This window comes from Balaenoptera musculus, chromosome 2 (assembly GCF_009873245.2).
Source record: "Balaenoptera musculus isolate JJ_BM4_2016_0621 chromosome 2, mBalMus1.pri.v3, whole genome shotgun sequence".
NCBI lineage: Eukaryota > Metazoa > Chordata > Mammalia > Artiodactyla > Balaenopteridae > Balaenoptera > Balaenoptera musculus.
This window is the reverse complement of record NC_045786.1, coordinates 109392246-109417743: the sequence shown is the minus strand read 5'-3', so window position 1 is coordinate 109417743 and position 25498 is coordinate 109392246.

Here is a 25498-nt window from a genome sequence, read left to right as displayed (position 1 = left end):
GAGGGGAGCACTCAGGATAGGGAGGGGGCTTCAAACCACAGACTGTAATGGCAGGAGGGGTTACCGCCCACTGAGCACCCACTCTGTGTCAGGCACTTTAAAAATGTGAAGTAGTTAAGATATGAGATGCTCAATTTGACTGGAGGGAAAAGGTGGCAAATGAACATCTTTTGAGCACTAATGGAACCACTGCACTAATCCCTTTTTCATACTTTATCACATCTGATCCTTACCAGGATATTCCGAGATGAGCATTATCTCTGTTTTGTAGAACCACAGTTCTGTGAACTTGAATTAGGGAAGGAGCATTGCATCACTGTGGACTCTGGAGCCAGACAGCCTGGGTTCAAATTCTAGCAGCTGTGTGACCTTGGGCATGCTACTCAGTCTTCCTAAGCCTCAATTTCCTCATCTACAGAAGAGGGGTATGACACCTACCTCAAGGGATTGTTCAAAGACTAAATTAGTTAATACATCAGAGTACTTAGCACAGTGCTTGGCATATAGTAAGCTCAATAAAGATCAGCTATTATTGCTAAGAAAACATGCCTAAAATCACCCTGTAAGTTGGGAAACCAGTGGAGAAGAAAAGAATCCTAGTTACTTTCTAGGGGGTGACGTCTGTCAAAGAGAAGGAGCGGGAGGCTTGTACTGACTTAAAGAAGTAGAACCAGACCCAGTGAACATAAGTATAACAGGGCGTTTGGTAAGGCGCAACCTGAAATTAGTTAGCTAGGTAATGTCGCTTACTTTCTGCCAAAGTAAGTACAGATTTTCCTGGTTCAGGCAAAGAGTCATTAAGTGGTCACTCTTATTTTCAATGCTGTAAGATGCCGTGCCCCACTGGCCTGCAGGGAGAGTCTAGTAAAGCTACCTGTGGCCTGACAAAGCCTGCCCCTTCGATCAACACCCCTTGTTATGCAGAGCTGATCTCTGCGAAGTGGAGCAACTGCACAAAGGTCAGGAGCCTCCTGGGAGGAGATGTTATTAGAATCTCCCTCATGGGTTAGGATAGACCCCATAAGAAACCCTTTGAGAGGAAAGGAACCAAAGTTCTCGAAGGGTAACACACCATGAGAAAAGGAGCAGTCTAGTCTGATGGTCTTGGGTTACCAGCAGGGCTGCAGGGTAACCCCTGCCGGGGTGTGGGGGGCTTGTTCCAACACAGCCCGTGGCTGAGACTAGAAACCCTTCTGATGTGGGAGCGACTTGAGAACAATGACTGAGACTATGAACTGAAAGAGCTGCCACCTTGGAGCCCAAGCACACATACCACACAAAGGCTCTAGGGTGAGAAGAGAATGCCCGCAGCAGTGGGCAGTGGTGCTGGACCATGCATAGCCAGAGTTCAGTGTCACCGCCTGGTGAGAGGCAGCAACACCAACAGACCATGCAGACTCCCCAGGTTTTTCTCTGCCTGCATTTGGAACCGGGACTGACCCTTGCAGAATGAATGAAGGGTGTTCTTGGTGTTCTTATATGTTTAGAAGAGGTAGGAAGTGCAGGGGTTAAGAGAGAGATTTTGGACTTCCTACTGGTGTGAGCAGGAAGATATTCCGGCAACTAACAGGGGGAAAAAGATATATCTATTATATTTTAATCCCCATGCCAAGCTGGTAAAATAGGTTAAATCAGTTGTATTTATTCAATAAGACTTGATTAAGCTCAACATTAAGAACTTTCTAAAAATCAGAATTGGGATTTCCCTGGTGGTCCAGTGGTAAAGAATCCGACTTACAACGCAGGGGATGCGGGTTCGATCCCTGGTCAGGGAACTAAGATCCCAGGGCAACTAAGCCCGCGCACCACAACTACCAAGCTCACGCGCCTCAACTAGAGAGCCTGCATGCCGCAAACTACAGAGCCCACTGCTCTGGAACTTGCACACCACAACTACAGAGCCCACACCCTGGAGCCTGTAAGCCACAACTAGAGAGAAGCCTGCGTGCTGCAACAAAGAGTCCGCGCACTGCAACGAAAGATCCCTTAGACCTCAACGAAGACCCCGCGTGCCGCAACTAAGACCCGACGCAGCCAATAATAAATTAAATAAATAAATAAATAATAAAATAAATCTTTTAAAAAATCAGAATTAATAATAGTAGCTAATATTTATTTAACGCTTATTATAAGCCAATATCTTTATATGCCTTAGCTCATTAATCCTCACAAAACTCCACGAGATGGAGACTACTTTTTATCACCATTTTACAGATGAGGAGACTGAGGGGGGGAGAGGCTAAAATACCTTGTTCACGCAGTAGACATTGATGGAACAAGAATTAGACGATAGAGCTTCCCAATCGCAGAGCCTATCCTTTTAACCCCTATATCCTTCTATCCCCTTATAAAGATGGAAAGAGAGTGTAATACAGCATGGCACGGGAGCTGATGGGATTAGAATAGATGAGTGTTCGGGCTAGAATACCCATAAACTCCTTTCCTTGTTGCAACACTGAGATTTTACACTTCCTTGCAACCTTAAGAATCTGTGTGTTTCATTTATCTCTACAGAATTGCTATCAAAATGAATTGTTTGTTATGAGTGGAAAATAAGCATAGGAACTACTGCTAAGGAATATAAAGATAAGCCACATGTTGAGATGCATTCTAAGTCTGTAGGTCAAACTGCATTACAAGGGCCTTCAGAGGAGTAGTATTTGTTCATTCACCAAATATTTATTACATGCCTTCTATGTGCATTGTTCTAGGTGCTTGGTACATAGCAGTGAACTAAATAGACAAAGATCCCTGCCTGCGTGGATTTTACAGTCTTATGGGGGGAGAGAAAATAAACATAGCTGAGTAAATTATATAGTTCATTAAAAGGCTTTAAGTACTTGATCATAGTTGCAGTTTTAAATTAGGCTGGCAGGGGAGACCTCTTTGACATCTAAGCAGAGACTTGAAGGAGGTGAGAGAGTCAGCCATGTAGGTATCTGAAGGAGAAACATTTGAGGCAGAGGATACAACCCATGCAAAAGCCCAGGACAAGAGCCTGCCTGGTTGGAGGAACTGCAAAGAGACCCCCATGACTGGAGCAGGTTAGGGAGAAGGTGAAGGGGAAGAGGTGAGGCCCAATCAGTGGCGGAGGGGTGGCAGGTCTTCCAGGCCATTGTCAAGACTTCGGCTTTGATACCAAGTGAGCTGAGGAACTGCTGTGGGGTTGAAAGCAGAGAAGTGACATGATCCGACTTACATGAGTATATTAAAATGCACTGCATTTTATGTTGTTTCAAAATGTTCTTTATCACTGAGATCGTTGTTCATGAGGAGATGGAGCTGACACCTAAACGAAGGTCTGCACAACGTGCTGAGAACCACACAGGTCTTGTGACTGGAGTGGAAGGAGAGGGGGTTGGCGGACTTGAGTAAAAATAGTTTTGTCATTGAGTTCAGAGCCGATGGGAGGAATAACTAATAACAATAGCTGTAAAGGTCACTGCAAATATTAAGTGCTATCAAATACTAACCACTACTTAAAAATAAAAAGCCTGTCATTATTCTTTGGCCCAGGAGTCAGGACCTCTGGCTGCCCGCAGGCCTCGGTCAGCCTGTTATCGTTTCAGCACCTTTAAAGGACTTTTCCTTCAGCCTGGGTTATCTGATGGCTGAATCTCCCATCGACAGCTCTGGTGGAAGGAACCAAGCTGTGTACCATGTGTACTCAGCAACAAAACACAATCCTGAGGGTAGGGCTTGATGAACATTTGTTTAAACAAAAAAAATCATTAATTTGTAAGCTGTGCTTACAAGACTCTCTGAGAAGCATTGAATGTTTAAATGAGTGACATGGGGATAGACGTAAAAAGCTCTTGCAATGAGCTGTTTACACCAATCCATCAGGTCATGGAAATCTTGCTTGAGATTTATTTGTGTGGGAATAACACTAGAATACTAGCTTGCCGGTGCCAGCTTTGAAACCGACACAATGAATAGCTATTGTTCTGACACTGTATCCGGCCGCTCACATCCACACACACTGAAGACGACCTTCCTCTCTAGAAATAACTTCCAGCCATTATAAATATTTTTAATTGTTATTGGGATACCCAATGTTCTAGATGCCTGGAAAGGAGGGAAGTTGTATAAAGATATTTCAGATTCTCTCCTAAAAGGATTCCACGACTTCTCTATTTCGGTTAAGTCAGGTCACCAGTGTTACTGCATTCCTAGCATAATGAGATATGTTAAAATAGTTATATAAGATAAAGGGAGGAGAAAGGAAGTAAGTTATTAAACATCTATTAAATACCAGATTCTGTGTTATGATACCACTTCATTTCACCATCACAACCCAGTAAGAATAGATACTATTCCCTATTTTGCAGAAGAGGCAACGAAGGTTGAGAGAGATTAAATAACTTGCTTAAATTACTTAATAAGTGTCAGAGCTGGGGTGTGCACTTAATTCTGTTGACTCCAAATCCAGGCGCACCTAACACACAGATCTGCCCTCGAGAAGACTGTCATCCAGTGGGTAAGGCAAGGCTTACACGTAGAAATCCACTGGAGAAAAATACCAGCAGTACAAAATCAAATGCTTACAATTCACGTGATCAGGACTCCTGATTCCAATTCTATAAACGAGTATAAATGCCTACAAAGATCAGGGCCCTGAGCAAAGCACTTTCAGGGACATTAGTGAAGGGACCAAAGGAAGCATGATTTTTCTATCAATGACATAAATGCTTCAGATGATGCAAGATGACTGAGAAGATGGGCACGAGGCTGTAGGCGCAAGACTGCACTGCCCACCTTCGGAGGGGCCTGGGCCCACTCACACCTTCTCCCTAAAGTTCCACGGTCTATAGGATAATAGACTCAGGGTGGGGGATGTCAGATGAAAAGTAAAATCCTAAGACAGTAAAGAACATGTGAATTAGGTCACAAAGACAGCAAACAGAACTCACTGGTAACGATGAAAATAAGCCTGAAAGATGATTGATGACCTGTGAATGTCTTAGGAAATCTTTAGTTTCTAGGATGTCTGCCCTCTTTCTTGGCATACACTGGGGTTTACCCTGGGAATGGCCACTGTGCTAGTTACTAAGCTATAAACTCAACCTTTGATGCTCTGCCTCGTGGTTCTGGGCCGGGACCCTCTGGCCTGCTGCTCCCTATTAGGCTCTGCAGGTGGCGGGGGACACACGGGGAGCGCGCTAGATGGAGATGGCGAGGCTGTAGAAGGAAGAAGGCTGCTTTTTCCTGTTTGCTTTCTGCTTGCCTCCCACTTCTCAGCGCCTCCCCAGTCTCACTTCTTCACCCTGGCAGTGGCAGTTCATTCCAGTAGCAGGAGTTGATTCTAGCTTGCAGTTTTTCCAGTACTCACAGAACTAGCCTCATAATGCATGACCACCACCATCAAAAGCTTTTAGGTTTTAATAATTCTGACCTCTTCCCTTGTTCCTCTAAACTTTGGGCTGGTAGCTACTTCCTTCAGTGACCACCCCCAAGATACCCTAATGTAGTCTTAGTCTTCTCAGTCCTGCAACACTTAGTTAATAATTCTGTATATTAAAATTCTCTCTCTTAAAATAACAGATGTGGTTTCTGTCTCCTGACTGGACCCTGACTGATACACAATTAATTTCATTGTTAATTTAAGTTAAAGCAAATTAGAAAGCCATTTAATATATGCTAAGGTCCAATACAGATGTCTGGAACAGAAATATTTAGTTCATCCCTCACACCCACACAAGGCTGATGGTTATAAAATGCCAATCTGACCATGTCCCTGCCTGGTTTAAGGTCCTACAAGGGCTCCCCATTGTGTACTGGATAAAGTCCAGGCTCCTGGCACCAGGCCTTCCATCCATCCAGACCCTCCCACTATGCCTTCTCCAAACCTACCATGCTGTTGATCACACCCCATGCCTTTGCCTAGGTTGTTTCCTCCGCTTAGAATTCATCCTTCAAAGTCCAGCTCAGATGTCACCTCTTCTAAGACACCTTCCCTGTTTCCACTCTCCCTCTAGCAGCTAAACCCTCTGTACTCTCTACCCCTAGTGTTCCTAAGTCTAAAGGTACTCTCCTATCAGACCGTGTGCTTCTTGAGGCCAAGGCAGACATAGTCTATCACTGTTTCAGCACCTGTAACAGTGCTGAGCATTCAGTAGGCACTTAATGAATGAACTTGGACTTATCTTGTTTTTTTTCACTATCCAAGTTTCTTGCTGCCTACTTGATGCATATCATTTAAAACAAAAAACAAAAACCAAAAAACCCCCAATGTTCAGAGAACTTTAAAACTCATTTTCTTTCCACTCCTCTTTGGATAGAATACGTCTCCAGATACAAAGCTGTTCATATATTGTTGTATTAGATTATATCCTTAGGAGGTGAGGACATTATAATTTCCTTAATTCAGTGCCAAGGCGGGCCAACATCAACATGAGCGCAGAAGCTACAGTTGACAAAGGGGTAGAAATGACCATTCAGGTTGTTGGCTAAAAGAACAGTGGCTCCTCTGGCCAGGGCAGGCCACCACCTTGCTGAATGGTCCTCACAAAAGTCCTCTGAAGTCATATACGATCATGCAAGAGGGTAAGCAATTTGCCTAATGGAATCTAGAACTCAGCTATTCTGTGTCACCAACTGTGGGGATAAGGATGTTACTCCTGGGAGTAGCTGGTCCAGGCAACCCAGTGCGGCCAGGGGTTCCGCATGGATTAGGCAGTGGTAACACTTCCTAGTTGACTATGTCCTCAGGGCAGTAGGATTTTTGCTGTCTCACACCTTGGCAGTCATTTCTCCCACTGCTGGCTAATCACGCATGTGCTCCACCACCTTAATGCTCCCTCAAGTCTGAAAGTACCAAGCGGGTAGATGTGGCAATAACAGCGGGACCCTGGAAGCATATAGCAGGCAGTGCAAACCCAACTCCTACCAAGACCACTGTGTACTCAACATTCTGGAGGTGAAGCTGGAAAGGAACAAAGGCAAAAAAAAAAAAAAGTACAGTTTCTCTTTGTCCTATAATCTATCTTTTGATCTTTTAATATGTAGATAATATGCATCTGCTCTTACATGGGGAAAGAACATGAGTCATTTTGCTCAGAGATAACTGTGACCTCTCTAAGAAAGATAGTATGTTTTCACCCACAGAGTTGCTAAGACAGTTGTGTTTGCACACTTGAAGACATCACAAGGATTCAACTGAATCTTACTGAGAATAAACAATTACCTGCCCTACGTCGGGAGCAATGACACCTGTTAGAGTTTCTGTCACTTTATTTTCAAGAATCTCTGCTGAACAATTGCACACCTATTTGCTTTTTATCATTCTAATATTGAAATTTTGTGTAAACCTGATCTATTGTGAAAAATCCACCTGAGAGTTGTGGCTTTGATGTGGCACTAAGCATAACATGGAGCATGAAGTCAGTTAACAACAAAAAGAGATACATTTCCTGATCTAATGTAATAAATTTAAAGAAACAAGCTAAGTCTTCCTCCTTGTAAAGAGCACTTGCTGTGGGATGAGAACTATTTTGAGAAATTCCGCCGAAGGACAGTGGTTGACAGTGGGCTGGGTTGTCTTTCCTCCAGATCCACTCACCACCCTCTCCAGTCTGACTGTCGCCCCACAGGCACAACCTATAGACCGTGTCAATGGGCTCTTGTGCTTCCCAGCTTCCGGTTGGCTTCTGCCAATGGGGAACTCGCAGGAGATGGGCCCTTGTTCAACCTGTCCCTGGCAAATCAGAATCTCTGTCTTCAGGACCCCTTCAGGTTGACTGTGTCCCTGACCTAAGGTCACTTCTTTCAAGGCACCTTTCTCTGTCTATATTATGGCCACCCCTCCTCCACCCATTAGGGCCCGGGGTGAGGGCAGTTTTGCTGCTCCTAGTCCTGGGTTACCACACGACCTCTGCACCTGCCCCAACACGCACCCACACCTCTGTAAATAGCTCCCTTATAAATAGACTCTCAACAGATTATTTTAATTTGGTGTGCCATCTCTTTCTTGCTAACTGGACAATGGACCCTAACTGGATAATGTTATATTGCTCAACATGGGGGGTGGGGGAGAAACACTGCAGTCTCATATTGAAAATCTGCTTTCCAAAGACTTACTATGCAGAGATGCTACTCAAAACTTTTAACGTGGCGCTCCAGCAAGGTCCTGGAGGCCCTGCTGAACCAGGCATTATCCCTTTAGTTGCTGGATTGTGGAAAGGCCTAGAGCATCCCAGGGGAAGGGCTGGGGCAGCCAGGGCAGAAAGCACTTGCAGGGGGTGCTGTCAGGATTGTCAGCTATTGACCAACCAACACGGAAGGGTTTAGCGTTTTAACAGCTGGTGCATTCCAGCTGAATTAGCCTGGGTAATGGGCCTACCTATCTATTTTCACCTTTGGGTTAGCAAGTTTCAACCACAAAGTTCATTTCTATGGTTATTTAACATACTCTGAAGGCAGAAATGCAGACGAAAAATGAGCAGGGAACAGATGTTGCCTTGTATGTATAATGAATGAGCAACAAATTTTGCATTCCCTCCCTCCACCCCAAGTGAACCAAGAAAAGAACCAATTTTAAGCCTCTGGCAGAATGGGTAATGTATTGACAAGCTCGACATATGAACCAAATTTCAAAGGCTGCCCAGCACTATCAGGCGATTTTTAGAACTGTGACATTTGCATCAAAGATTGTGTCTGTGCTAAGCATTCTGCATCTCTTATGACAGTCCTTTTAATCCTGGACTTTGGTTTCTGAACTTATTTGTTTGAGTCCATAAAATAAAGCACTGTTTGATCCTTAGCAATGCACAAGGAGTTTCTTGATCCTTTTAAAGCTGATCCTGTGTAATATAATTGGTTATTCCATCTCTGAATCAGAATTATTATCACATATTTTTATATTTCCTTCTACTGTTTCTACGGTGACACCATTTACATATCTCAAGTGATTAGTCGTGAAAACAGGCCATATGCTTGTAACACTTAACTATCTGGGTTTTTAATCCTGTTAGCTTCAGCCATGGACAATTATATAAATTCCTTTCTTATTCACCATGTTGAAAATGATGAATAGCTAAACTATCTTGCTAATGTAGCATCAGATTTAAGAAAATAAGACACCTTATGAGTTTGCCAGAATTTCAAAGAGGATCTTTAGCTACAGGACAATGGTTTGATGTGAGAGAATATGCATGTCAGCAGCTAGCATTTCAAATACGGTTATTTCTCCTTTGCCCCATTATCAACTGGAGGTAACATGGTGCCAATAGAATTAGAAAGCAGGTATGGAGCATGTGCATATATGTACAAGAGGCTAAAGGATATAGGATCAATTAAGCTATAGAAGAAAATACGGTGATTATCACAAATTGCACTGTGCTGTAAGCCAGGCCTTGTTTAGTATTAATATCAATGTCAGCTGATATCTATAATATAATTCACAAATTTTTACTTCTGCTTAGTCTTCTGTTCACAAGAGTAACTGATCAAGGAGGATATCCTGTCTTGATATGAAGATATGTTCTTCAAAGCTTATTTTTTGAGTCTTTCCTTATGAGATTTATGAAATCAAACATTTCTCCTTATTAAAGAAAAATATTATGATATAAGCCTGTGCTTAAACAATCACCTCTGGAAATAGAAAGGTAAAAAGAAGTGCAATTAATTAATTGTGCTAACTATTCTTCCCTGAGGACATTAGCCAGGGCTTCAAGAATTAATTAGAATAATATTAATAAAACAGAATTATCAAGCTACATCTAGTACTTTTCTGTCTTATAAAACATTCCTAGAAACAATAGGTATTTGGTCCAGTTAAGTGAGCAAACAAATTCTTTCAACGTTTCTAAGTTTCTGTGTCAAAATTGTCTGAGAACCGTGGCAGTCCCAGGGTCTTTGTTCGTCTCACTTGCCAATATGTTCCAAAACACACCACACAAAAGATCTCAAGGCATGGAAATAATAAGTAATCTTCTTGTTTTCTAGTAAAAAGTTAGTTGTTCTGGGAATAAAATGTACCATTACCCAACCTCCAAGTGGGGAAACTCAAACTGCAATAAAAGTATAACGTAAAATAGGCAGCAAAGTAAACCCTTGATTCTTAATGCTGCTGACAAACGGCTGCTGGCCACCCACAGAGACAATTACAGAACGCCTACAATCCATTACTTCAGTCAAGTAAATTCCCATTTACTACTCAGGAGCAGAAGCTATAAATTTTCCTCTAAATGTGCTGCCCTAGCAAATCTGTGGCCAGAAGATGCCAACAGCATTGCTTCAGCCACAGCATTGGCTCTCCCACCTGACACCAGTTCCAGGGCTGCCTTTCTAAAATGGCCTTAGGGGACTTTCTTTAGTCAGAAACAGACAGCAATCAATTTGAAAATATAAAAGTGTCAAACCAATTCATTTACAACTTAAAAAAAAAAAATACTGCTGATATTACAGTCTCAAAAAATGCAGACACCGAGCCATCTGTATTCTCAGTGGGGACACAAAACAGAAGATCATGGAGGCCCAGAAGTCAAGGGGGCCTGCAAGGTCTTCTAGTGGGATGACCATCCTCACTCTGAGAGCACTTCTATGCCATTCCTGGCAGAGAGGCTTTTGCAAGGTAGTCCATCGCTGCTTAGGTCAAATTGGCAATTATTCATACAGATCTAAAACTTCCATCGCTCTAATATTCCCTTTCGGTTTTCACTTTTTGTTTTTCTGAGGAAGTAGAAGTCTAACCTTCTTCTCCCTTACGGCTCTGCATGAAGTTGGGGTCCACCATAATATCTTCTCTAAGCCTTATCTCTTCCGTCTTACTGGCTGCCTCTATCAGGTTAAGAACACAGGGGATTTAAAAATGAGCAGGATGCAGTGCCAGGCACACATGGAATTAAACTTAATTCATTAGGATGACTGCCATGCCCACAGTATAAAGTGCTTTAGAAACTGCCTTTAAAGTTTGGGGGATTTTTTTCCCCATAGCAATGTAAACCTTTTCTCAACAAAGTCTTATATGAAACACTATACGTGGGTCAGACTGAGCAGAGCTGCTGTGCGTGAAGTGAGATGAGGGCTCAGCCTCCTGCTCCCTTCAGAGGCCCTAGAAACACCCCCACCCCGTGGAGCCCCAGAGCCCTATGCAACACAGTGTAAACAACCACGGCTCTAGAACTTCAGAGAAGGTAATCTGAATATAATCTGCTGGTCAGATGTGGAGGGTGAAGGTATAAAAAGCAGGTAATGGAAAACTTCCCTAAAGTAAGTGGCAGCTGAGCTAGATGGTGAAGGGTGAACAGGATTGAGTGGCTAGAGCAAAGGACGGAAGCTCGGCATTCTGGCTGCACTGAGGGAGTGATTAGCACAGAGAGTGTGTGTAAGGGAGTGTCATGAGCCAAAGCTAGAAGACAGACTGTGGACCGAGGGAGGAAGGCTTTGAATGCTATGCTAAGGAATTTGTACTTTTCCTAAAGGAAAGGCCATTGGAAGCTTTTAGACTGGTGAGCGATATGAAAAGATCTGCATTTTAGAAAGGTAAGTACAATGGTGATAGGGAGTTTACACCACAGAACAGAACAAAGTGGTAGAAATTAATACTGAGGTTGTTGCACTGGGTGAGATGAGAAGAGCTTGTTGGAAGGACATTTTGGAGACAGAATTAGTAGGAGCTGTTGGCTGGTGGATTAAAGGAGACTTCTAAGATAAAGCTAAAGCTTCTTACTCATTCTGTTAACAAACATTTACTGAGAACCTACTATGTGCTGGGCACAATTTAGAGATGAACGAGAATAGTTTTTTGCCTTCAAGAAGGTGACAGCCTGCTCAGAGACAGACTAGTAGTCAGTTAAGTAGAACATGAGTGGGAAGTATGTCTACAGAACGTATACGTGATGGTATGAGGGCATAAAGGAGTGAGAGGCAGATATACAAGCTGGCCCCCTCTACTCTATTCCACCCTCCTTCCAGTAACCCTTACTGTGCATTGCAGACTGGAAAGCTAAGGACTACTTCTCCCAGTTTCCTTGCTGCTCTATTTCCCCACGTGGACTTAGCCTTTGCCAAACAAAAGCAAAGACTGAACGACTTGGAACACAGGTGTACCTGATGTAGAGGTTACCTGCTACTGTTGCCATCATTTATACTAACAAACATGGGTGTGGAGTCCTTTTTATTTTTTAGTGGCAGTCCCCAGCTTCCTGGGTACCAGCTTCCAGCTGACATAGATCTTTGCAGAGGCAGTGATCCCTTGGTGGGCCAGTTCTGCAGTGATAATTTTGGAGTCACCCCTGGAAACTCAGCCTAGAGCCTGCTCCTCTAACCCTTCCGATCATTTTATGAGCACCTGTTCCTCCCCTCTTCCTTTTTTAAAGCTAGCTGAATAGATCGTTAGCTACAACTAATTCCTAATTGAATCAAAGAGATACTTAACATAGGCTGGAGCTGGTCAGGAAAGGCTTCCAGGAGAAGATAAAGCTTGGATGAATCTTAAAGGATGAGTATAATTCAGTCAAATAGAGAACCAGGAAAAGACATTCTAGGCAAAGCCAGGAAGGTAAGGAAGAGAGAGAATGATGTGTTCAGAGAACTGCATAAGATTCACAAAGGGGAAATCTAGGAGGTAAAGATAGAAGGGCAGGCAGAGGCACATTCATGACAGCCTTACGTCAGGCTAAGCAATCTGAGTTTTCTTCATAAGAGTTACTGGAAATTGTAAGCAAAGGAATAATATAAGCAGATTTGTATGTTAAAAAACCATCTCTGCAGAATTGTGAAGTGTAGATTGGCACAGCTAGAGAGTAAAGAGAGGAGACTTCAACAGGAGGGAACTGCAATAATCCTGGCAAGAAATATTGTACATTGAGAGATTAGCTAAGAGGAAGCAGGAGAGGAGTGATGGGGACAGATTTTAGAAGTAACAAGAAAGCAGAATCTCTGGGACTATAAGGCCATCTAATATCAGGGTAGGTGTGATTAAGAAGGTGTTGTCGAGGGTGATACTCCATTTTCTGGCTTTGGCAACAGGTAGATGATGGTGCCATTTACTTAGATATGGAATAAGAAAAGGGGAGTGTGTTTGGTGGGGGAGATGAAGAGTTCAAGTTTGGATATGGTAAATTTAAGAAGCCCATAGTACAACTAAGTAAAATTATAAGTAGGCTTTGGGATAGATGAGTTTGTAAATCATAGTTCAGTTTGAGAGTCCTTCCATGTAAGTGAACACTGAAGACAGGTAGAAGGATTGCAGGAGAATGTGTATCCTGAAAAGGAGGTAGGGCTGATGATAGAGACCCAGGGACAACAACTATTTATAGGATAAGAATGGAAAAAGGGGAAGATTGGGCCAGAGAGATAAGAGAATGAAAAGAAAATGGTGTCTTGGAAGGCCAAGGGAGAGATATGAAGAAGGGAGAAGCGGTCCAGTGTCAGATGTCTCATACTGGTCAGTATAAGCACACACACACACACACACACACTGGTTTTTTTCAAGGCCTAAGCAAAAGCATTTTAATGGGAGAATTGGGCAATGCATTTTAACAGAGGGGGAAATGTAAGCAATAGAATAAGGGAGAAAATATCGAAGGCTACTTTTTTTTCAGGAGACTTCAATGTGATGGGAGGAAAGGAAAGGCAGTTGCTAGGGGAAGACATAAATACGAAAGTTTCATGTGCTTTTTTAGATTGGAATGACTTAGAATAGCATACAATTATTGCTAAGTTGCTGTATGCCGGGCGCTGCTCTAAGTGTTTCACACGCATGAATTCCTTTCTACTACCCAATGTGATAGGTACCATTATTCTCAGTGCTTTCCAGAGGAGGAAACTGAACAAGGATGAGCTTAAATGACTTGTCCAGGGTCACAACAGCAGCTCCAGGATCCATACCTGAGCGTTCTGGGTACAGGGTTACACGCATAATCACTGTGCTTTACTGACTCTACACCTAAAGGATGAGCAACCAGGCGGAGGAGAGGAAAAGGTCGAAGATGCAGAGTGTGTGGCATTCCCAAGGAGCCCAGACAAGACAGAGCCCTCAGGTAGGAGGTAAGAGGTAATGACGAGTATAAATAAAGGAAAGTTATAGCTGCGGGTGGGAAACAGTTGACGTTGTTGGCACCAGACCTCTATTTTTCCCTGCCCAGTAGGAGGTAAGAACATCTATTCAATGTGAGAGAAGACACGGTAAGGGAGAGCCCTGGATCTGAGAAAGAAGAGCCGAGGTAGCTGCTGAGCAAAGGAGAGAGGGCGCTGCTGAGGGACAGTGAAGGGACTGAGGAGCTACCCTGGGCCACAGCTGAGGCTGGAGCCCAGGGCTTTGCTCTCAGTTTGCCAGGTGTGCGATATGACTGAACAGAGCTCAGGTTAGAGCAACAGAAACTGGGAGGTTCTGAGAGTCAGGGAAAGGTAAGAAAATGAACAATATGGGATAGAAATAGAAATAAATAAATATTAATTTATTTAACAAACATTAAATAGTAATTCCTATGTGCCAGACACTCTTCTAAACATTTCTAAATATTAACTCATTTAAAAATGGTCATCAATAGTCATTGTTTCCATTTATTGTTCTGTCTAGGAGCTTCTTTAAAACTCTTACGATCCTTACAACTTCCCTGTAAGGAAGCTATTATTCTCATTTAAGGAAAGTAAGTTTCAGACATACTAATTAATTTGCCCAAGATCACAAGATTTAGCATGTGGTGAAACCAGGCTTTGAGCCTATGTCTGCATCTCCAGAGCCTGTGTTTTCCACCACTCCACTCTACCTTCTTTATACAGAATGAGGTGATGAATCAAATGTTTAGGCTGGATAGAGGACATAAAGCCAAAGGGGACAATTGTTTGGCTGAAAATGGAGGAGCATAGGGTGGAGGTCTCGGTGTGTTTCAAGGGCAAATAGAAGGGGAATAAACTGAAAAAGTAGAAGGTTGGGGTCAAACATTGATATTCCAGAGTTTAGGATTTCAAAGGTAGAGCAAGAGCCCTGGGTCTGAATGGAGGCTGCTGGGCTAGGGTCTCAGATGAACACAGGATCTGGAAATGACAGCAAGAAGGCAGAAGTATGAACAGGTACCATGAGGCTCAGGGGAGGAAAGGTTTTTACAAGAGGATGAAGAACCAGTGGGTTGGAAGGGACTGTGGAGGGTTAGGGACGTAGCAGCCAATCTCTCCTCCTACCCTCTTCCACATTCCTACTCACCCCTTCCACTTGTAGTAGAGTTAAATGATGAATTCAGCACAACTCAGATGAGGTCAACTATGCAAATGGTGCCACACATACACAAAAGTGTTCAGTACCGGCTATAGGAAGAGCAAGAATTTGGTATAACCTGATCGAGGGTATGCATGTATGTACATCTGTATTTAATAAATATTTATTGAGTTCCTATTACATGCCAATAAATTCTACTGGAGACAGAAAATAAACAAACAAATAAAACAAGACTGATGGTAAGTGCTATGGAATAGAATAAAAGCTGGTTAAGGGGTATAGGGAGCAAACGAGTGGGGAGGTATGCGTGTTGCTATTTTATACAGGGCGTTTGGGGAAGGCCTCAAATGAAAGGTGACATTTACGCAGCCTTGCAGATATCTAAGAGAAGACACACCCATGCAAAGGGTCTAAGGTGGTACACGCTTAGTGTGTTCAAGGAACATCAAGAAGGCCAGTGTGTCTGGAGCAGAATGAGCGAAGCAGGGAGCAGTAGGAGAAAAGGCTGGGGCAGGAGCAGAGCATGTAAGTCCTTATGGAACATCAGAGATTTTTTTTAGCAGAGGATTAACATGATCTCACTCATCTTTTCAAAGGCTCACTCTCACTACTGTGTGTCAAACAGTCTGTGTGTAGTAGGCGTTAGGGAGGAAACATACCATTTAAGAGGCTATTGCAATAAGCCAGGTGGGCCAGGGTGCCAGCAACGGAGGTGGTGAGAAGTACTTGGATTCTGCACATATTTGGAAGTAGAAAGAGCAGAACTTGCTGTCGGATTGTGTGGTTGGCAGCCTCGATGACGGCCCCCAATGATCCTCACTTCCCCTTGAGTGTGGGATGGACCTAGTGACTCACTTCTAATGGAAAGAATATGGCAAAAGTGATGGTATGTCAGTTTCAAGACTAGGTTACAAAACGTGACTTCTGTCTAGCTGCCCTCTCTCACTCTCTCTCTCTCTGGCTAACTCTGGGGAAATCCAGATGCATATTGCGATTTTCCCCTGGAGAGAGGCCCATGTGGCAAGAAACTGTCATCTCCAGCTAACAGCCAGCAAGGACCAGAGGCCTGCCAACAGCCACGGGAGTGAGCTTGGAAGTGGGCCTCCGCAGTCAAGCCTTGAGATGACTGCAGCCCTGGCAGCACCTTGACTATAGCCTCATTATAGACTCTGATCCTGGAGACCCAGCTAACCTGTGCCCAGATTCCCAGCCTTCAAAAATTCAGGTATAACTTGTTGCACAGCAATAGAGAACTAATACAGATTGGAGATGGGATAGAAGAGAAAGAGGATGATAGAGGATGACTCCAAAGGTTTTGGCCTGTACAACTGGCTCCTGGAGTTGCCATTTATTGATGGAAGAGCAGGTTGAGAGGGAGGGGAGGAAGCAGGAAGTGTTTTGGATGGGTTAGATTTAAGATGCCTGGTCAATGGAGATCATGAATATGCAGTTGTATACTCAAGTTTGAAATTTAGGGGAGACATCTGGGCTGTTCAAGCCTTTGCCCATTTTTCTACTGCTTTATTTATCCTTTTCTTATTGTTTGTAATAGTTATTCATATACTATAGATACAGGTCCTTTGTCAGATATATCCATTATAAATACCTTTCTCTCTGTGGCTTTCCTTTTCATTCTCTGAATAGTGTCTTTTGATTTACAGTCTATATTTTAATGCAGTTTGACTTAATCCACTTTCCCATTTTGACTAGCACATTTTATGTTCTGTTTAAGAATTTTTCCCTACCCCATGGTCATGAAGATGTTTAGAAATATAAATCTGAGGATCATCAATGTGCTGAATAAGGTCACCTACGGAGTGACACAGGCCAAGGGCATGCCAGTGCTTTAGAAAATGGAGGGGTGAGGGGAATCAGCAAATGAGACAGAAAAAGAGTAGATGGTCAATAACGTGGAGAAGACCTGAGACAGAGTGGGGGCCTAGAAGTTTCCAGGTGAGGTTACTAATGCTGACATACCCTGCTGATAAGTGGAGAAGGATCAGACTCAGAGTGGACCACTGGAGATGGCACTGTAGAAACCACCAGATAAGCACTACTCTCATGAGTACGTGTGTATGCTGGGGGTGGGGAGAGCTCTAAAGTCTGACTGCAACAGAACAGGAGAAGAAGTGAAGACAAATGCAGATGACTCTTCTGAGGAGCTCTGCTGTAAATCAGAGAAGAAAAATTGGGTGGCAGCTGGAGGAAACGATATGACCAAGGAAGGGATTTTCTTTTTTCCATGAAAGATGTAACAGCATGTGTATGACAGCTAACATGTGTACAGCTAGTGAGAAAGATCCAGCTGAAAAAATAACTGATGATAAGTAGAGAGTGGTTTACGCGCTGGAATCATGTCCTTGAGTTGGCAAGAGGAGATGGGATCTACTGCACAAATGGAGAGGCTAGTCATGTATGCAGTAGGCTGGCGGACGTGGTTTCAGAAGCAAGTGGAGGAAGGCCTCTTCTGATTGCTTTGGTTTTCCCAGTGAAGTGATAATCAAGGCCATCAGCCAAAATGGGAAGCACGTAGAAGCTGGGGGTTTTAAAGAAATATAACAGAAAGATTAAGAGTCCAAACTGTGGGCCAGGCCGCCAGGGTTCACATCCCAGCTCTCCCATCTAACAACATTGTGACCTTAGGCAAGTTACTTAACCTCTCTGTTTCCTCAGTCTCCACATCTATGAAATGTGGATAATTATGGTACCTACCTCAGAGGGTTGCTATGATGATTAAATGAATTAACACACATAAAGCAAGGTTTTACTTGCATTACAGACAATATTGAGTTTCTGGGCATGTTATGCTAAGGGACTAGTCCTGGACCAAAGGGAAATCACTGAAGTGGAGCTACAGGCATTTAGGCCTTTCCCTGGAACACATGTTAGTTTGTCTCCCATGTGGATCGGGGGAAGGGAGTTCTAAGGCAACTTGGCAGCAATGCTCTGTGACTCTTGTGCATCGTGATTCTCAACTCTGGCAGTAGTTACAGTCTCCTGGGGAGCCTAACATAAACATCAATGCCTGGACCCCACCTTCAGAGATTCTGATTCATTGGTCTAGGGTGGATCCTGTGTTGGTACTTTGAAAAGCTCCTTTCGTGAATGTAATGTGCAGCTAGGGTTGGGAAGTGCTGGTCTACTAGGTGGGCCATGAGAGTTGTATCCTATTAAACATTCTGCTCATCCAATACACTCTGATTCCGCATCTACCAAGCAACTTTCTAGACTTATTCTGGTTCTGTAAATGGTTTCTCCATAAGAGGAAAGTGTGCTGGTCAGGCCAGAGTATCTAGCCTGAGTGGTAGTCACCTTCTCACTGTAAATGACTAAAGTGTCTCTGTGGTCATGCGCAGTGGCATGACTCTCTGGGGGGCACAGACAAGTGGGAAGTCACCGAGGTGTCACCATCTTCTCAGCCTCATCTGTGGGCGCAGATTAGCAAACCCCTCCCTGAAGACGCTTTCATCTCCAGGAAGCGAGTAACTAGATGTGAACACCACATTTCACAAGAAGTGTGGTGAAAGGGAGAGCAGAGAATACCGGTTCAGCTCTCATACCTGTGATATTGGCATGGACATTGGACATAATTTCTCACAGCCTAGAGCCATGGTTGCTAACGTACGACCCATGGACCTCCTGTATCAGAACCTCCTGCTAAATTATAATATCTGGAAACAGAGCAGAAATCTACATTCTAATAGGCTCTCTGGGAAAATATTACGTATGAGTAAGCAAGGGAATTTAGAGAGTTGAACAGATTTTTACTTTCCATGAAGATAATAGATGAATAAGTCAAATAGTGCAGAAGACCTTAAAACCTGCTGTTCCCTTTTCCACCTCCCAGTGGCACTACCCAAAGGGCAAACTTTCTTAATATTTTTCTTTTGGAAGTTATTTTATCTCTTTTGGATAATTTGTTGGATAAAATTAAGAATTATTTCTATTTCTTAACTTCTCAACTGAAGCAATTTTATTGACTCTGATATGAAAGATAAGGATTTTGCTTATACTATACCATTTCTCTCCTCTGTTTCCAATGCTTTACATTTTTTTACTTTTTCTAACAGTAACCACTGTAACATTAAATAATATTCAAACCTCTATTTCTTTTTACATAAAAATTTATATCCTGTCTTGACTTCCCTTCTTTTCTAGTCCCTTCCACATTCTACCTTGTGTCAGGTACATTTTGAATTTTACATTAATAGATTCTTCAATAGATAGACCTTCAATAGATATACCACCTCCTGCCTCCAACCCCCAACTGCTTACACCTGCTTCCATAGGGCCTGCTGACTCTCAACCCAGTGCCTTCTCTACCTGGCAGATGGCTCCCTCATCCCTGCGACTGGTGCTAGGCCATCACCTTTCCCTGCCTCTCATCTGTCAACTCTTCCCTGGTTCCATTCCCTTCCCTGTTGTGGGTTCTTTCTTTTTGGTACGTCTGTACTTTCATTTTGGTTGGTTCTTGGGAGGAATGGAAGGCAAATGTGTGCACCTTGTCCATCTCCATGAAACAGATGTCCTGGAACTCATTTTATAGAACAATGAACTGCCGGTCATTGTTGTTTTGCATCTCAGTTCCAATGCCCTCTTAATTATGTTTGTCCTGCTCTTTCTTATTTAAAGACTGTTCTTGATAGAATATGCATTAGGCAATTTTTCATTTCCTTTGTCATAAGTTTATAACAACCTGTTGTCCTTGCTTTACACTCTTTTAAAATCTATCTTATTGCCATTGAAAGTACTGCACATATCTCATCCTATCTATAATTCTTGGATATTTGTCCCACTCTTGGGTATTTAGCATTGGCCATACCTCAACCTCTCTTTTCATTTTGAGTCTAACTTTTAAAAAGCAAAATAAAATCTCCTAAAGTAAGTAAAAACGATAAAGTTGAATATCTCATTTCCAGAGACAGTGATTCCACTGCTCTATCAAGCCTATGCCTACGGGAGACTGCTTTTAAACTTCAAGTCCTCTGTAGTATGAATGTATGGCTCTGTGGTTAAGATGTCAGCTTTGGAATGGGATCAACTGTATTCAGATTCTGCTGTGCCACTTACTTGGTATGTGACCCCCAGGAAGATATATCACATGGCAGAAATTAGTGGGCCATTCTCCACACTCCTTTCCCTTTCCTCCTGGGGAAGCAGGTAGACTCAATTTCCTAGCCTTCTTTGCAGTTACAGGTGACCACGTGATTGAGTTCTGGCCACTGAAATGTAGGTGGAAATTCTGGCCCACAAAAACTGCAGAGTCCTCCATTGCCTCAATCACCCTGGCTGCTGGCCTGATATGAATATCCAGGGCAACCTTGGAAGCCAAGGATGGAGTGGGAACTCCACCCCACCCTCAACTGAGGCTGCCAGTGAGATTTTACATGATTCAGAAATAACCTTTACGTGATTAAGGGATCAACTTCCTTTCTGTTAATCCAATGAGGCTTCAGGTTTATGTTAACAGCTGTTTGTTATACTCTAACCAATATACTTAACTTCTCTAAACCTCACTTGTCTCTTCAGGATAATTCTAGTACCTACCTTCATAGTGCTGTTAAGAGGTTTAAAAGACAAGCAATGAATATAAGGTATGCTAATGCATAGTGCGTGGCAAATGGTAAGTACACAATAAAGGTTCATCATTATTATTCTATGAAACCTGTTGCTAATTATTGTTGTCTGTTATGTATGATATAATAGAAGGCTCTCACACACAGTAAGATGCCCATTCCTTGCTGCCTGAAATTCCACCATTCCTTTCTATAAATCAATGTCCTCTCCTTTAAAGAGTAACTGTCCCAGTTTTAATTATATGATTAACATATTTATATGTTTACTGAAAAAATATATATAAAATACAGAACTTATAAAGAACTAAATATTGATCATCTATAAATCCTGTCATTCAGAGATAATCACTGCTAGCATTTTGGCATACTCCCTCCTAGTTCTTTATCTATTACTATAGGAGTACATATATATAATACACACACATATATAATCAAATTGGGAACAATACTAAACATATAGTTGCTTTTTTCACCTAACATTTCATCTTAAACAGTTTCCCAGTATTCAAATATACTTTGAAAAGATGATATTTGATGGGTGCTTATGGGCATGCAACAATTTATTTAACTATTACCTGGATATATCACACTTTAACCATCCTTTATCGTAACACATTTTTGTCATTTCTACCAGAATAAATAATTGTAGAATCAACCTCTTGTATGGAAATCTTTGCCTCTCTGATTATTTTCCCCTTCTGCTTTCATTTTCCTTTACCTGGGCCCTTAAAAATAGCTTTTGATCCCACAAATGATATAATAACTGATACTTATTTCATCTTGATCTATGTTTTACCTTTGCTATTTCTTTTGTTTTTCTTGTAGTTTTAAAACAAAAATGCACTCGGGAAAGTTCATACGTCTTTTCTCTGAATGCTTCATGTTAATATATTTATCAAATTGTTTTATTTGCAGAAAGAAAACATAGGGCTATATTTAAACTGTGAGAGTTAGAGGCAAAAGGAGTTCTGAGAGGGGGGAAAGGGACAGGAAGTGGATGTGAGATTAGAGATAAGATCTCTGCCTATCTCAGAATTCCACATCAAGGGAGGTCTCCTCTTCTCCTGTTGTCCCAACCATCACCAGTAGATGAGCTACTGTAGTCCTTCCTTTTATACTCCATCAGATGAAAAAAGAACATGAAACATTAACAAGCTAGGAGCCTGCTTAATTGAGTTTTTGCTGAGCATATAGATAGCATTAACACCAAGAGTAAACAATGGCACCAATAAAACATAATCCTTGCATTGGACTCTTGTTTATTGAATGGCTTTGGTCAGTGTCTATAGATAAATTAATAATGATTCTAGCTTCCTCTGTCTCTAGCAGCTAAATCAATGCCCATTCTTCAGGTCAAGAAGATGCAATATTTCTACAGTACATGGTATCTTGGCAAAATGTTTGGATATGTGTAGGAATGTAGGTTTCAGCCTTCCTGGAAGGTTTACATGAATCATAATTTTATATTCTCACAGATGGTATGGACCACGTAAGTCTGCAACTGGCTTGGAGTGTGCAGCAGAGTCATTTTCTAAGATAAATGCTCTTTTATCTCATGTGCATTTACTTCTGAATTGTTATCTATCCTCTTGGGTGAAGGACTAGTCACAGATATTTATTGGAATGACTGTGTCGCTCTGCTTCCCCCTCAGGCTTCCATCAAAGTGTAACATTAAAATAATGGACATGAACTTGACCTTCAAGATGGCAGAGAAGTAAGATGTGGAGATCACCTTCCTCCCCACAAATACATCAGAAATACGTCTACATGTAGAACAACTCCTACAGAACACCTTCTGAACGCTGGCAGAAGACCTCAGACTTCCCAAAAGATATATATTTTTTTTCCTTTTTCTTTTTTGGTGAGTGTGTATGTGTATGCTTCTTTGTGTGATTTAGTCTGTATAGCTTTGCTTTTACCATTTGTCCTAGGGTTCTTGTCTGTCCATTTCTTTTTTGTTTGTTTGTTAGTTTTTTAGTATAGTTTTTAGTGCTTGTTATCATTGGTGGATTTGTTTTTTGGTTTGGTTGCTCTCTTCTTTCTTCCTTTTTTTAAAAAAATTAATTAATTAATTTAATTTTTGGTTGTGTTGGGTCTTTGCTGCTGCAGGCGGGCTTTCTCTAGTTGCAGCGAGCAGGGGCTACTCTTTGTTGTGGTGCATGGGCTTCTCATTGCAGTGGCTTCTCTTGTAGTGGAGCACGGGCTCTAGGCACGCGGGCTTCAGTAGTTGTGGCGCATGAGCTTAGTTGCTCCGCGGCAAGTGGGGTCTTCCCAGCCCAGAACTCGAACCCATGTCCCCTGCATTGGCAGGCAGATTCTTAACCACTGCGCCACCAGGGAAATCCCTCTCTTCTCTCTTTTTTTTTATGACTTTTTAATTGTTTTAATTTTTAATAATTTTTTATTTTAATAACTTTATTTTATTTTATTTTATTTGTTTTTTTCTTTCTTTCTTTTTTTCTCCCCTTTCTTCTGAGCCATGTGGCTGACAGGGTCTTCCTGCTCTGGCCGGGTGACAGGCCTGTGCCTCTGAGGTGGGAGAGCCAACTTCAGGACACTGGTCCACCAGAGACCTCCTGGCTCCACATAATATCAAACAGTGAAAGCTCTCCCAGAGATCTCCATTTCAATGCTAAGACCCAGCTCCACTCAATGACCAGCAGGCTACAGCGCAGGACACCCTATGCCAAACAACTAGCAAGACAGGAACACAACCCCACCCATCAGCAGAGGCTGCCTAAAATCATGATAAGGTCACAGACACCCCAAGACACACGACCGGACATGGTTCTGCCCACCAGAAAGATAAGATCCAGCCTCATCCACCAGAACACAGGCACAAGACCCTCCACCAGGAAGCCTATACAACCCACTGAACCAGCCTTAGCCACTGGGGGCAGACACCAAAAACAAAGGGAACTACGAATCTGCAGCCTGCGAAAGGAGACCCCAAACACAGTAAGTAAAGCAAAATGAGAAGAAAGAGAAACACACAGCAGATGAAGGAGCAAGGTAAAAACCCACCAGACCAAACAAATGAAGAGAAAATAGGCAGTCTACCTGAAAAAGAATTCATAATAATGAGAGTAAACATGATCCAAAATCTTGGAAATAGAATGCAGAAAATACAAGAAACATTTAACAAGGACCTAGAAGAACTAAAGAGCAAACAAACAATGATGAACAACACAATAAATGAAATTAAAAATTCTCTAGAAGGAATCAATAGCAGAATAACTAAGGCAGAGGAACGGATAAGTGACCTGGAAGATAAAATAGGGGAAATAAGTACCGCAGAGCAGAATAAAGAAAAAAGAATGAAAAGAATTGAGGACAGTCTCAGAGACCTCTGGGACAACATTAAATGCACCAACATTCGAATTATAGGGGTCCGAGAAGAAGAAGAGAAAAAGAAAGGGACTGAGAAAATATTTGAAGAGATTATAGTTGAAAACTTCCCTAATATGGGAAAGGAAATAGTCAACCAAGTCCAGGAAGCGCAGAGAGTTCCATACAGGATAAATCCAAGGAGAAACATGCCGAGGAACATATTAATCAAACTATCAAAAATTAAATACAAAGAGAAAATATTAAAAGAGGCAAGGGAAAAACAACAAATAACATACAAGGGAAGCCCCATAAGGTTAACAGCTGATCTTTCAGCAGAAACTCTGCAAGCCAGAAGGGAGTGGCAGGACATATTTAAAGTGATGAAAGGGAAAAACCTACAACCAAGATTGCTCTACCCAGCAAGGATCGCATTCAGATTCGATGGAGAAATTAAAACCTGTACAGACAAGCAAAAGCTAAGAGAATTCAGCACCACCAAATCAGCTTTACAACAAATGCTAAAGGAACTTCTCTAGGCAGGAAACACAAGAGAAGGAAAAGACCAACAATAACAAACCCAAAACAATTAAGAAAATGGTAATAGGAACATACATATCAATAACTACCTTAAATGTAAATGGATTAAATGTTCCAACCAAAAGACATAGACTGGCTGAATGGATAGAAAAACCAGACCCGTATATATGCTGTCTACAAGAGACCCACTTCAGACCTAGGGACACATACAGACTGAAAGTGAGGGGATGGAAAAAGATATTCCATGTAAATGGAAATCAAAAGAAAGCTGGAGTAGCAATTCTCATATCAGACAAAATAGACTTCAAAATAAAGACTATTACAAGAGACAAAGAAGGACACTATATAATGATCAAGGGACAAACCAAGAAGAAGATATAACAATTGTAAATATTTATGCACCCAACATAGGAGCACCTCAATACATAAGGCAAATGCTAACCGCCATAAAAGGGGAAGTTGACAGTAACACAATAATAGTAGGTGATTTTAACACCCACTTTCACCAATGGACACATCATCCAAAATGAAAATAAATAAGGAAACACAAGCTTTAAATGATACATTAAACAAGATGGACTAATTGATATTTATAGGACTTTCCATCCAAAAACAACAGAAAACACTTTCTTCTCAAGTGCTTATGGAACATTCTCCAGGATAGATCATATCTTGGGTCACAAATCAAGCCTTGGTAAATTTAAGAAAATTGAAATCGTATCAAGTAACTTTTCCGAGCACAATGCTATGAGACTAGATATCAATTACAGGAAAAAATATGTAAAAATTACAAACACATACAGGCTAAACAATACACTACTTAATAACCAAGAGATGACTGAAGAAATCAAAGAGGAAATCAAAAAATACCTAGAAACAAATAACAATGAAAAC